The following is a 15,325-nucleotide window of genomic DNA, read 5'->3' as shown; positions in this document are numbered from 1 at the left end:
AATATTTAAATAAATTATACTATAGTATATGATACATTATTTTTTTTAACAATCTTAAGACAGATACCTTTATACTATAGTAATAATTATTTAATTATTATTCTTGTTATAATTAATTATAATTTGACTCGTGGTCTGTATATCAATATATATCAGACAAATGGCAAGTACGAGTATTACCGTGCCTAATGTTCCCGTCAGTCATGGGGAGAAGCCCGAAAAATTCAACGGGACAGAGTTTAAAAGGTGGCAACAGAAAATGATGTTCTACCTTACAACTCTGAATCTAAGCAAGTATCTGACTGAGACTGCTCCAGTGTTAGATGAGGGTGATACAGACATTACCAAGCTTGGAGCTGTTGATACATGGAAGCATGGAGACTTCCTATGCAAGAACTACATCCTCAATGGATTGGACAACACCTTATATAATGTGTACAGTCCAATAAATACTGCTAAAGAGCTTTGGGAGTCGTTAGACAAAAAGTATAAAACAGAGGATGCTGGATTGAAGAAATTCGTGGTTGGACGATTTCTGGACTTCAAAATGATAGACTCCAAGACAGTCGTGAGCCAAGTGCAGGAGCTCCAGCTGATCCTACATGAGATACATGCTGAGAAGATGACATTGAGTGAATCCTTTCAAGTAGCTTCAATCATTGAAAAGCTGCCACCTACTTGGAAAGATTTCAAAAATTACTTAAAGCATAAGCACAAGGAAATGGGGCTCGAAGACTTAATTGTCAGGCTGAGAATTGAAGAAGATAACCGTACATCTGAAAAGAGAGCCGGAAATTCTTCAATGGTGTCAAAGGCAAATGTAGTGGAAGCAGGACAGAAAAATAAGAAGAGGAAGCACTCTGGAGAAGGTCCTAGCCAAGGAAACTACAAGAAGTTCACTGGGAAGTGTTTCATATGCGGCAAGCTAGGACACCGAGCTAAAGATTGTCGTAGCCACAAAACACATCATAACCCCAAGAAGAAGACCACTGAGGTGCACATAGCTGAAGAAGATAAGTTGACAGCTGATGTATCAGAGTTAAATCTTTCAGCTGTGGTTTCTGAAATCAACCTGGTAAGCAACAACAGAGAATGGTGGGTGGACACAGGAGCTACTCGTCATGTTTGCTCTGAAAAGAGGATGTTCACTACCTATGAAACTATAAATAATGAAGAACAACTCTACATGGGGAATTCTTCTACTGCAAAGGTTGAAGGACAAGGAAAGATCAAGCTACTAATGACCTCAGGGAAAGAGCTCACTCTTAATAATGTGCTGCATGTACCAGACATCAGGAAGAACTTGGTCTCTGGGTCACTACTAAGCAAGAATGGGTTCAAGCTGGTCTTTGTATCTGATAAGTTTGTGCTGACTAAGAATGGGGTGTATGTGGGCAAAGGGTATCTAAGTAATGGACTATTTAAGTTCAATGTAATGACTGTTGTACCCAAAGCTATTAATGATAATAATAAAGCTAGTGCTTCTTCTGCTTATATTATTGACTCATCTGATGTATGGCATAGTAGGTTAGGACATGTTAATTATGATACTATTCGTAGATTAATTAACATGGAATCTATACCTAAATTTAATATTGATTTAAATCAAAAATGCCAAACATGCGTAGAAGCAAAATTGACTAGAACCTCTTTTCACTCCATAGAGCGAAGTAATGAACCTCTAGTATTAATTCACAGTGATATCTGTGACTTTAAATCTGTGCCAACTAAAGGTGGGAAAAAGTATTTTGTTACTTTTATTGATGACTGCACAAGATATTGTTATGTATACTTGTTAAGAAGTAAAGATGAAGCCTTGGAAATGTTTAAACATTACAAGAATGAGGTTGAGAATCAACTTGGAAAAAAGATAAAGATGTTTACAAGTGATAGAGGTGGTGAATACGAAATACCATTCGCTGACATTTGTTCAGAACATGGTATTATTCACCAAACTACCGCTCCTTATTCACCTCAACAGAATGGTGTTGCTGAACGCAAAAACCGTACCTTAAAAGAGATGATGAATGCTATGTTGATAAGTTCTGGTTTAACCCAGAATTTGTGGGGTGAAGCTTTGCTCTCTGCTAATTACGTTCTCAACAAAGTACCTCAAAAGAAATCAAATGTGACACCTTATGAATTATGGAAAGGTCAAAAACCTTCCTATAAATTCTTAAAAGTGTGGGGGTGTTTAGCTAAGGTTGCGGTTCCTACTCCTAAGAAAGTTAAGTTAGGACCAAAAACCTTTGATGGTATTTTCATAGGCTATGCACAGAATAGTAGTGCATATCGTTTTCTTGTGCATAAATCAGACATTCATGATATCCATGGCAATACAATTATTGAGTCAAGGAATGCTTATTTCTTTGAGGATATATTTCCATGCAAAAATCCTCTTAAAAGAAATTATGATACTGCTAATAGCAGTATACAAGAGAATATAGACCAAGAGTCTATAGATGATGAAAATGAGGAAGAACCTAGACGTAGCAAAAGAGCTAGAACGTTTAAGTCATTTGGTCCCGACTTTCTGACATATATATTGGAGAATGAGCCACAAAGCTACAAGGAAGCTATGTCTTCTCCTGAAGCTAATTTATGGAAAGAAGCCATAAACAGTGAAATTGAATCCATCATGCAAAATCATACTTGGGAGCTGGTGGATCTTCCTCCTGGTACTAAACCTTTAGGGTATAAGTGGATTTTCAAGAGGAAGATGAAGCCTGATGGTTCAATTGAAAAATATAAAGCCCGACTTGTTGCTAAGGGATATAGGCAAAAAGAAGGCTTGGATTATTTTGATACATATTCACCAGTCACAAGAATAACATCCATTAGATTGTTACTAGCTATTGCAGCACTACAAAACTTAGAAATACATCAAATGGATGTTAAGACTGCCTTCTTAAATGGTGAATTAGAGGAGGAAATCTATATGGAACAACCTGAAGGGTTTATAGTTCCAGGGAAAGAAAAGAAGGTGTGCAAACTTGTAAAATCCTTATATGGATTAAAACAAGCACCTAAACAATGGCATGAAAAATTTGACAAAGTGATGTTGTCAAATGGTTTTAAAATTAATGAGTGTGATAAATGTGTGTATGTGAAAAACATTCAAAATGGATATGTCATTGTGTGCCTATATGTGGATGATATGCTAATAATGGGTAGTAATGATGCAATAATCAAAACTACTAAAAAGATGTTGACCAAAAATTTTGATATGAAAGATTTAGGCATAGCTGATGTCATACTAGGAATTAAGATTTCTAGAACATCAGATGGTCTAGTATTATCTCAATCTCACTATATTGAGAAAATATTAGAAAAGTTTAATAAAGGGGATAGTAGTCTTGTAAAGACTCCTGTTGATGTAAATCTTCACTTATCGAAAAATACTGGTCCTAGCATATCACAACTTGAGTATTCTCGCATTATAGGAAGCTTAATGTATTTGACGAATTGCACACGACCAGACATAGCATACTCAGTTAATAAATTGAGTAGATATACTAGTAATCCAGGAAAGAACCATTGGAATGCAATAATTAGGGTTCTAAGGTATTTAAAATATACTATAAGTTATGGATTACATTATTCTAGATATCCAGCAGTACTTGAAGGATACAGTAATGCTAATTGGATATCAGATACAAAGGATTCTAAATCCACAAGTGGCTATGTCTTTACTATTGGAGGAGGTGCCATATCTTGGAAATCTTCAAAACAAACTTGTATTGCCAGATCCACTATGGAATCTGAATTTATTGCTTTGGATAAAGCAGGTGAAGAAGCTGAGTGGCTTCGTAATTTCTTAGAAGATATTCCAAATTGGCCTAATCCGGTGCCCGCTATATGTATACATTGTGATAGTCAATCAGCAATTGGAAGGGCACAAAGTAATATGTACAACGGTAAGTCTCGACATATACGTCGACGACATAATACCGTTAGACAATTGCTCTCAAGTGGGATAATCTCAATAGATTATATCAGATCAAAAGATAATTTAGCGGATCCGTTTACAAAAGGTTTGACAAGAGAGCAAGTATATAGTTTATCGAGGGGAATGGGATTAAAGCCGAAAGCTAACGAGTCATCTTAATGGAAACCCAACCTAGTTGACTGGAGATCCCAAGATCTAGGTTCAAAGGGACAACAGAAATTCTGAATGGCTCACCAGAAGCACTGGGAAGATTCAATCTTCTACCCATTTCTATGATGAGACAGTGTTACCTACAGCGATGAGTAGGATAAGCTATGCTTTTAATGACTCTTATACCTTGAAAATTCAAGTGGGGTATGGTAGGATACTCTTAATAAGAAGTCACCTATATGAGTGTGAAGTGGGGCCGCTTCATGAGAACTTCTAAGGCTAAGTTTTCTGGAGCACTCATGAAATACCAGGCGTTGTTCAGGGCCATATGAACACAACCGTGAGAACCGACTTTGTGTGGGAAGGAATTGTGTGTTTGCTATTGTCTTGATTTACATCAACGGCTGAACAGTTCAAGACATAATGTTCACTGGTTAGCCAGTAAATCCGATAGTAATACACTAGGGAAGGTTCAAGGCCAAAAGCTACCTATCCCGATGCAGTAACTTTCCAATAGTACTCTCTATAGTGTCTGTATCTTCTCCTTTTGTAATCTGCGCAAATTTTCATTCATGTGGGGGATTGTTGGAAACGGCGATAGAAAACGCAAACTTTGGAAGGATTTTTAAAAAGATTAAGCTAAGAATTTTTTGCGAATCTATTGACGAGCGCGTTCCTCTCTGCGAGGAGATGAACGTGGTATATTTATTTTCTCAAATCCGTTTCCGAGTGAATGAGAAATTGGCTCCAAAGTAAGTGATTTATAAAGCCTAAATGGGTGTGAATAAAGTGGGAAATGCTTGTCCCACATCGAAAAAGTAGCAAAGCAACCTTGAGTATATATATGTCTAGTATGGGATTTGGGTTTGGGCCCAAGGGCACCTAAGTTTTTAAGAGGGGGAGGACCTAGGCTAGCCTGGATCCGAACCAACTACCACCCGCCCGCCCGACCCGACCCGGTCCGGTCCGGGCTAGGGCGAGGCGGGGCTTGATTGTGAAATGGGTTTAACTTTTTACCCAAAGTTGGGATGGGCCAGTGTGGTTGTAATTTTATTTTGTTGCTGGACTTATCAAAATGGGCCTGTTTACTGGGCTGAATTAATGGCCGAGTTGGATTATTTGCTTGCTGGACTGGACGAAATTAAAGGGCTGGGCTGGATCAGAATTAAAAGGATTCAGTTTTAATTTTGAACCAAGAGTTGCACCCTTTACAATTTAAAAACCACCAACAGATTTTTTAATTCTGATTGGTCAATAATGGTTGCACCCATTCGGACTATGGGTGCACCCATTCAGAATAGGCACCAACAAGCCTATAAATACCCATCATTGGGTTCATTTCAATTCACACCAATTTCAGAAATCTCTTCTCTTCTTCTGAATTTCTTCTTCTAATTCTTCTTTGTTCGGTTCAGCTACTGGTTTGGGTTCAACCTAAATTGGTTTGGATTGGGTTCGAACCTTGGTTTCCAAGTTTAGGTTCAATCTTGGTCTCCGAGTTAGGGTTCAATCCTGGTCTCCGAGTCTGAGTTCATCAGAGAGTACTACACCGAGCCGGTTCGCCTATTCCATTGGTTTGAAGTGCTACTACCAAAGGAAGAAAAGTCGTTGTATCCTGGGAGATAGACGCCGAAGAGTCCGTTAGCACCGTAGCGGGGCGTATCTGTCTTAAGGCTATAGAATTAAATTCTAGCCTCGACTTTATCAGGTTCTTTTATAGTTTTATTTTCTTGATATTAAACTATATAAATATATATATATAGATTATTATAATACATTATTTTTTTAACAGATTGAACTCTAAAAATCTTAATAAAATCAATACAGAGGGCTCTGATACCATTTGTAACGGCCCACTCCACCACATGGTACGATATTGTCCGCTTTGGGCCTGAGCCCGCACAGTTTTGCTCTTGGGCTTATCCCAAAAGGCCTCATATCAATTGGAATGACACACTTACATATAAACACTTTAATTTTTCTTTACCCAAGCGATATGGGACTGTGCACCCGTAACTCGCCAATGTGGTAGCCTGCCAGTGTCTCGCACCCATTCACGACACACACACACCTACAGGGTCATCACACTTAATCAACTATTAATTTAAATTAAACTACTCCTAGAGATAAACATAAATATTTAATTAAAACCAACTAACAAATAAATTCTAACATTTGATCCATATCCATTAGTTAATTCAAAACTTCTCCAATCTTCCACCTTTGCATACAGCTTACCTTTTCTACATGTCAATTTATACCCAAATTGATTGCCATGTCATTAATACAAAATTTACCAAAAAATTGTCAACACAATGCATATACACTCCTCTAAATAATAATAATTAAAAAATGAATAGAACATTAATTTCATGTCTTTTTATTTTCATGTTTATGGTGTGTTAGAACTTCGGTAATACCTAAAATTTGTCCCATAAAAAATACATGCACTCTTGGTTGGTCAAAACCATTAATTTCTTTAAAATCTTACCTCAACTTTTAATTTTCAATCATGTCTTCTGATTAAACAAGTAAATAAATCAATGATACATGCTTATTAACTATTTGATTTAATTATTAAAATCGCTACTTTAAATATGGATTTTTTTTTTGTTAATATTTCTTTTCTACCCAAAAATCCGATGAGGCTTTAATTCAGCTGATTTATGATTTTCTAAGTTGTTACCAAAGGTGGGTAGAAAAGATTTTACACCAAATAAAAAAAGGGTGGAAGGGAATACAAAGACACCCAATAGGGAAAAAAATTGAAAAGCAAAAAGAAGACTCGAATTTCATTAACAAACTGAAGTGTAACAAAATTGAAGAGTAATTCCATAATACAAATATATATATATATATATATATATATATATATTAACAAAAACAAAATAATATACAGTTGATTTGTGAGATAGTTAAGCTCTGGGCTTAGGCCTTGTGTTGATATTTGGACTGGCTTTGCTGTATGGTTCTGGCCTTCTCTTTGGCCCATCCTTTATAATTTCCGCTATCAATAATATTTGCTTTACCCTTAGTAATAATAGTATACATAACAGCAGATATTATTTCGCTTCTTATTGTGCAAAGAAATAAAATTTATTCTCTTCCATGACAAAGCTAATCATAGAAGTATCAAATGATTTTTATTTTTTTTATAAAAATATATCTATTAAAAAGAAAGAGAAAAAATAACCATTTTGTGAAATACTGAACAATTATGAGAAAACCATTCAAGAAACTAACACCACTGTCCATTTCATTTTTTTTTTCTTTGGAAAAGATTGCTCCTCTATTCTTTCATACGCACCATATATAAATTTTAATATCCCCCAACTTCTCAAAATTTTAAATGAAATGAAAAGATACAACTACATGGAGGGACGTGGTTAAAGATATTATCAATGTGATCCCTCAAATACAATACTAAAACTATAATGTATATAAGTATTTAAAACCAATTGTTGGTTCATGATGTATGTGTTCCTAGCTATAAAAAAATAAAATCAACTACAGCATTCATCTTGGTAGATTTTTGTTTTCATTTTAGTAGTGGGTTCAAATTTTTTTAAGATTATAAAGTAGTCACATTCAAAGACACATCGCACTGTCCGCACAAGTGTGAACTGTGGAGAATGTATTAACATTCTCTTTACAGTTTTAACTTTTAATTTAATATTCTTGATCTGAAAAAAAAATTAATAATAATAAATAATACGTAGTAAATAAATTCTCAAATTTCACTTCCTAGGGATAAATGTAACTTACTTAATATATTTACAAAATCACAATAATCTAAGTCAATTTTCAAAAAAAAAAATTGAAGAGTAATTCCATAATTGAAGGGTAAATTACACTAACCTCCTCTGAAGTTTCGTCAAGTTACATTGACCTCTCCTCTTGTTTGCTAAATAACAATGACTTCCCTTGAAGTTTGTATACGTATAACACGGACCGCTCTCTGTTAACAGAAAATACTGTTAACAAAAAATGATGATGTCATCAAATTTTTATTTTTAAATTCTCATTTTACCCCTCAAAGATATGTAATAAATTAACTAAAATGTCTAAAATCTCCTCTCTCTCTCTCTCTCTCTAAACTCTCCCTTACTCTCTCCGAAAGCCCATTCCCCTTGACCAAAGCTTTAATTTTCTTTCCAGAACTCCAATTTTCCACCGCACAAAGCCGCACACATACAGATCTATCTATCTATCTATCTATATATATATATAACAAATAATTTTAAGGAAATAAAAAATAATAATCTCAACAACTTACCCACACATACACATATACATATTACATACGTATTCCCTCCTCCTCTCCATTTCCTCCTGCCACCACACCTCCACCATCCTCAACCACCATCTTCTCCGGCGATTAACCATCACCACATTAAGCCAATAAATGTAATGTGGGCAATTTTTGTCTTTTTAAAATTTGTCATTTTTGTAATAAAATACCAATAAATATAATGTGGGCAATTTCAGAATTTCACTCCATCTGTTAACGCCGTTCATTCAACACCTCTAACAGGGGAGGTCATTATTATTTGACAAACATGAGCGGAGATCTCTGTATATTAACGAAATCTCAGGGGAGGTGAGTATAATTTGTCTAAATAAAAATAATAAAACAAGTTTGATAAGTTTGATGAAGAACTGAGATTGGAATATCTGTCAAATGTGTTTATCATAGGTTTGTTTCTTAAAATTAAATCTAGTTAAAGTCTCATCTCATCAATAGTAGTAACGCTTGGATGTCAAACAACAAGGTTGATGTTTTTTTTAACCTTCAAATTGATTTCAAATATATATATCCGTATCTAATCTTCATTCCAAAATAATTTTTTTTAGTATTTTTTAATTATCTGATACGAAGTGGTAAGGTATCTAATTTTAATTAATTGCAAAACACTTTTTAGTATTCTTTAATTATCTGATTCAAATGGAGTTGGGTGTTGATAACCGCAATTGTATAGAGGTTTATGAATTTTGGAGTTCTGTTGTCTCGTGATACCTGTAAAGATAGAATGAGAATAATCTATAAATTTTGGTATCCTCCAATTTCTCACGACTCACTACTAAAAACTATGATAGCATATTATCAAGGGAAAATTACATATAAATGGACTTAAAGTTTCATATTTACTTAGAGACTGAGTCAAAGTTCCATATTTCTCTAAAATGGATTGCTGATGTGGCACATGGTTTTTTACTGTTTAGAAAATTGTGGTACCTAAAATGCCCTTACCTAATAAAAAAGTAGTACCTTCAGTTCAAAAAAGTAGTACCTTCAGTTCAAAAAAGTAGTACCTTCGAAGAAAAAGTAGTACCTTCGCGGGTGTTTAAAAAACATGGTACCTGGACACCAAAAAGTAGTATCTTCAGTTCAAAAAAGTAGTACCTTCGAAGAAAAAGTAGTACCTTCGCGGAAGGGTATTTTAGGCACCACAATTTCTAAACAGTAAAAAACCATGTGCCACCTCAGCAATCCATTTTAGAGAAATATGGAACTTTGACTCAGCCTCTAAGTAAATATGAAACTTTGACTCCATTTATATGTAATTTTCCCTATTATCAATCTGAATTACAAAACTTTCTAAACTTTGTTGATATTTCTTAGACTACAGTGTATGTTAGTGTTTAACATCTAGGTCACTATATATACATTCCACCAAATAATAAATATTTAAAAAATAATAGAACATTCATTTCATATGCTTTCTGTTTTCATGTTGATGGTGTCTTAGAACTTGGGTAATACCTAAAAGTTGTCACATAAAAAATACATGTACTTTCGGTTAATCAAAATCATTGATTTTTTTTAAAAGAGTAGTGATAGAGAAATCGAAACTTTCTATCGGAAAAAAATACCGAACTTGCCACGTCAGACTCATTACATGAAATAATTACTTATCATCTATCTTACTTTATCTTCGCACTTTCCTTTTCTCTCTCTTATCTCTTTGTTTCTCTCTCATCTCTCAATTTGGATCATCTGGTTGTTTATTTGCTTCATCAAATTCTTCTCACCTTTCCTCTCTCTCTCAAATCTGAGTTTTCATTACAAGAGACATTTATTCTCTTACAGAATGAAAATATACTTGAAAAGAAAAAACCAATTTGTTTACTTTTTTTTTTTTTCAAAAAAAAAACTAACTAAGAGAAGAGAAACGAATGAATCTTCTTAAAGTTTTTGGATACAAAATCCAAAGTTTCCATATCTTCCCTTGTGCTCATCTTTGAAAGGCAGGTCTAACGCTGTAAATCCATATTCGTGATGAAAAAGCATTCACCCATGCTCTTACGCAACACTCTTTCATCCCAGCAGCTCTGAACTATGTCTGATGCCTTTAGAGCAGTTAGACAACTTCCCTAGCGTAGGGCACCACAAGCCAACTCGTTCCTTCCATGAGAGCTATGTAAGATATTTTCTTATATTTGTGGCCACATGATTTTGACACGTGATACTTCTATTATTTGGTAGTCAAATAAAATAGATATTAGATTAATATTATATTATTTGGTCAACTTATAAATTACCTTTTTGGTAATTAATTATTGGAGAAGTATTTTCCTATTTATTTCTTACTTTGATGGAAAGTGGAATTAAAAGTTACTAAAAGGAAAACTAGTCATCTCTCTGCCTTTATAAAAGTGCATATTCCTATCAGTTATGTACGCTAATGAAATAACACGTATAATGTTTATGTGTGCAAAAGGTCAATAGAGAAAAATTAGTTTCCACACTTTAACTTGCAGTTTATCACGTTGTTTCGTTCTCAGAAAGGATCTCGACGTTTTCTTTGATATCTACGATATTTGTAATTACAGATCGAGATATTTATATCTAACTATTTATTTATGCATTACATACTATGTGAAAATAATAAAGTTCTAAAATATTAGGATTCATGTTTATTTGTGATTAATGGTTTTCACGAATAATTATAGTTTACATGTGGTATCAGAGCTTATGGTTTAAGAACTTATTGTTTTCCATTAGTGTTGCATAAATAATATATAAATGTAAAGTAAAATTTAAATAATTGTATAATTTAATTTTCCTTTGAAATCAATATTATATACACACAATATTTATTTTGATGGATCGATCTGTGGGACTGTTCACGAATTATTTAGATCAGTTTTGTATTATATTGTGCATATGAATGTCGATGACAGATTGAAGTTGCTAGCATAAGGCTTTATAATTGATGCTTTAGAAATTCACAGTTTTGACATGGTTGGCTAAACAAGAAGATACATCATACATATGTTTGTTTCTTGGTTTCTATGCATGTTTTAAATGGCATCTGGAAAAACAGATTAAGTACTACTTGATTACAAGATGAGTTATAATGTTTTGGGTGTACTGTGCATCAATAAATGACTTGATGCATTATAGAAAGATTCCTTCAAGAAGACTTCTTGCTTTTGCTTCTGATTATTTTACTACCTGAAGAAACTCATTGTTATGTAGTTATTGTCCCATTAATTAAATACATAAAATTTGTATCTTGATTTATTTTTGAATTTCTAGAATAATACGTGTAATTAGAAATTTAATTTTATTAGACATGCAAATAAATTATTGTATTTTATATCCAAATATACATATACATATTGGAGAATCAATTTTAAATTGATTCAATTATGATCTTCAAGTCCGGAAATAAAATAATATGTTTTATTATGTATATAAAATAAAAAGATATTTTCTTTGAAATTTCAGACTATTAAGTTTTTGAGATCGAAGTTGCTTAAACTTCAATCGACAATTATGAGTATGTGTGTATAATTTTAAATGGGTAACTTAATGATGAATTACTTATTGTCTAATTTAATATTCATATTATGTGAAGATTGGTAGCTACTAAAGTGCCCCAATCATAATGATTGATGAATATTAATTTTTGTAGTAGACATAATTAATGATAAATTATTTACTAGCTAATTTAATATTCATATTATGTAAAGGTTGGTAACTACCAAAGTAGTCCAACCATAATGGTTGATGAATATTAATTTTAGTGGTAAACATAATTGCAATATTTTATGAATTATGATACTTATGATTTTTTATGGTATTCATGAATATTGAGTTTATTTAATTATGAGAAATAATTTTCCAAAGGGAATTGATTTTCAAGTGATTAAATAAAAATTAAGGGGTTGTATGTATTTTTTAATTAGATAGATATAAGATATCCTAAGGTAACTTATCTGTTTAATTAAATAATGTTACCAAAGGAGATATACATATAAATACACGTAAGCATCATTATTAGTATTTTATAGTTGTCACCCAAAGGGGTACTATAGTTATACGTTGTATTTATATTTTTAAGTTATACATACGTGTTGTTAACTCAAAGCATTATTGTTGTGAGCATATTTTATCTTATTATGTTTCTTTATTACATCCTTTAATTCGTATGCTACATCTGTTTTGATTCTCAATAGGACTAACTTCTCATAATCGAATGAGTAAGTTAAGCATTATGGTTATGCGAATAATTGTTCTCCATAGTGACAATGCTAAAAAATTTTGATTATAAGAATGTTTTCGTATTATAGATAAATATCTAAAACAAAAATTATTGATTGATATCACTACTGTGCATTTTTTTTTTTTTTGTTGGTACTCGTACTATGTATGAACATAATTTTGAGATGACTAATGTTGCTACAAAATTGAGAACCTTAGGGATGATTCTAGATTATAATTTTCTCGTTCAATTTATTGTCTACTCAATATGGGTCACTTCGAATTAATACTATTAAGACAATTGAAAAGTGAAATAATTGACTATTATGTTAATTTAGGAATAGACTAGGCTTAAGCAGTATGGTAATCATTATGTTCATCTGATGACTCAATAAGTTAGAAAGAAATTTGGAAATAAGCCCGTAAAGGCATTAAGTGAGCAACATCCAAAATTAAAAGATTTAGGACAATCTACTAAAAGAAAGGAATGTAATAATGCAAAAGTGTCATTTATGTATTAAACACTTTTAGAAAAATTATATGAAACATAAAGAATGATTTGAAAAGAAAGGTAAGTCTTTTGACTTTTGTATATTTCAAATCACTTATTGATATTCCTTCTAATACATATTAGGTTGACTTAAGTACTAATGTTTATATTTCTAATAGATGTAAGAATTATTTATAGCCTAAATCACAAATTCAAATGAGAATTTCTTATTTACAAGAATTGAAAAAAAGTTTTGTTAAAACCATTGAGACATTTTGTTTGGTCTTAGATAATGAATTTTATTTAAATTTTTTTAAACTCTTTATATTTCTTCAATGTCCCATAATTTGATTTTATTTCAAAACTTTATATTAATGGTTTTTCATTTAAATTTGATAATGATATTTATTCAAGAAATTTTAATTTGTGAGTTATGGTATTATTGTTAATGATTTCTGTAAATTCAAACTTAATAGTTTATTTATTAAAAACCTTTTAATCTTGCATCATAATGTTAGAACTAAGCGTAACTCAATTAATAGAAAATTTATCTTTCTTGTGGCATAAAAGACTAGGTCAATATTTAGTGAAAGGTTAAGAAAATTAGTAAATGATGTGATTCTTCTGAACTTTACTAATTTTAATGTATGTGTGAATTGTATTAAGGGTTAATAAACCAAACACACAAAGAAATGAGCCACAATAAGTACATAGCTTCTTGAAATTATTCATATAGACATTTGTAGACCTTCTGATGTTCCATCTTTTGGTAGAGAAAAATATTTATTACCTTTATAGTTGATTTTTTCACGTTATGGATATATCTATTTTTTGCATGAAAAATCTCAACCAGTGGGTACTCTTGAAGTATACATAAATGAGGTTAAAAAATAACTAGATAGAAAGGTAAAAATCATAAGGTCATATAGAGGTGGTAAATATTATGGAAAGTATGATGAAACGGGCCAATGCCTTGGACCATTTGCTAAACTCCTTGAAATGTATGACATTTGTGCTCAATACATACTATGCTAAGCATGCCACAACAGAAGCGTGTAGCTGAAAGATGCAATCGTACTCTTATGAATATGTTTAGGAGTATGTTAAGTAATTTCTTATTACCTATAATCTAAAGGGTACAAACTTTACTATCCTAAACATAGTATGAGAATTGTTGAAACCAGAAATGTCAGATTCATTGAGAATGGTGAAGTCAGTGGGAGTGATAAAAATAAGAATGTGATCATTCAAGAAGTTATGGTACAAATTCCTTTACCAATAACTTCTAAGGAAATAATTATTCCTTCAGTTGTTGAATCATATAACAACAAAGAATAATTGAATGATCAACAACTCCATGATGAGATTGTCACCAATGAATAAATTGTAGAATAATCACAGAGAAATAATATTAAGAAGATCTCAAAGAGAAAAGAGATCTGCTATTCCAGATGACTATGTGATATATCTGCAAGAATCTGTTTTTGATAGTGAGATATATAAGGATCCAGTTACATATTCACAAGCTATTAACAATAATGATTTTACTAAATGGATTAGTGCCATGAATGAACAGATTATAAAGAAACCTTATCTCTAGTATCTAAGAAGGTTCTTTTAAAATTATTTTGGCATTAGTACTTTATTATGATTTAGAGTTATATCAAATGGATGTGAATATAACTTTTATGAATGGGAGTTTAGAAGAGGAAGTCCATATGAAACAACCTGAAGGCTTCACATTAGAGGGTAAAGAATATATGGTGTATAAATTTAAGATGTCAATATATGGATTTAAATAAGCTTCCTGATAATAGTATATGAAGTTCAATGATACCATTATTTATTTTGGTTTTAAGGAAAACACTGTTGATCAGTGTATATATTAGAAGGTTAGTAGGAGTAAGTTTACATTTCTGATTCTATATATTGATGATATTTTGTTTGCTAGTGGTGATCTTAGTTTATTATATGAAACTAAAAGTTATCTCTAAGAACTTTGAAATGAAATATATGAATGAGGTATCCTACGTGATAGGAATAAAATATTTCATTATAGTTCACGTGAATTTTTAAGATTATCTTAGAAAGCATATATTGAAGGAGTTCTAGAAAGATTTGATATGGAACATTGTTCAACTAGTATTGTTCCATATAGAAAAGGGGATAAATTCAGCCTAATGCAATCCCAAAGAATGGGTTAGCTAGAAGGTAAAGAAACAAAAAATATTCCTTATGCATATAT

Source organism: Cornus florida, unplaced genomic scaffold (assembly GCF_030987335.1).
Source record: "Cornus florida cultivar Cherokee Brave unplaced genomic scaffold, ASM3098733v1 CherokeeBrave_3.0.0_Hap2_Chr09, whole genome shotgun sequence".
Classification (NCBI taxonomy): Eukaryota; Viridiplantae; Streptophyta; class Magnoliopsida; order Cornales; family Cornaceae; genus Cornus; species Cornus florida.
The sequence above is the reverse complement of the archived record's forward strand: the minus strand, read 5'-3'. Positions refer to the sequence as shown.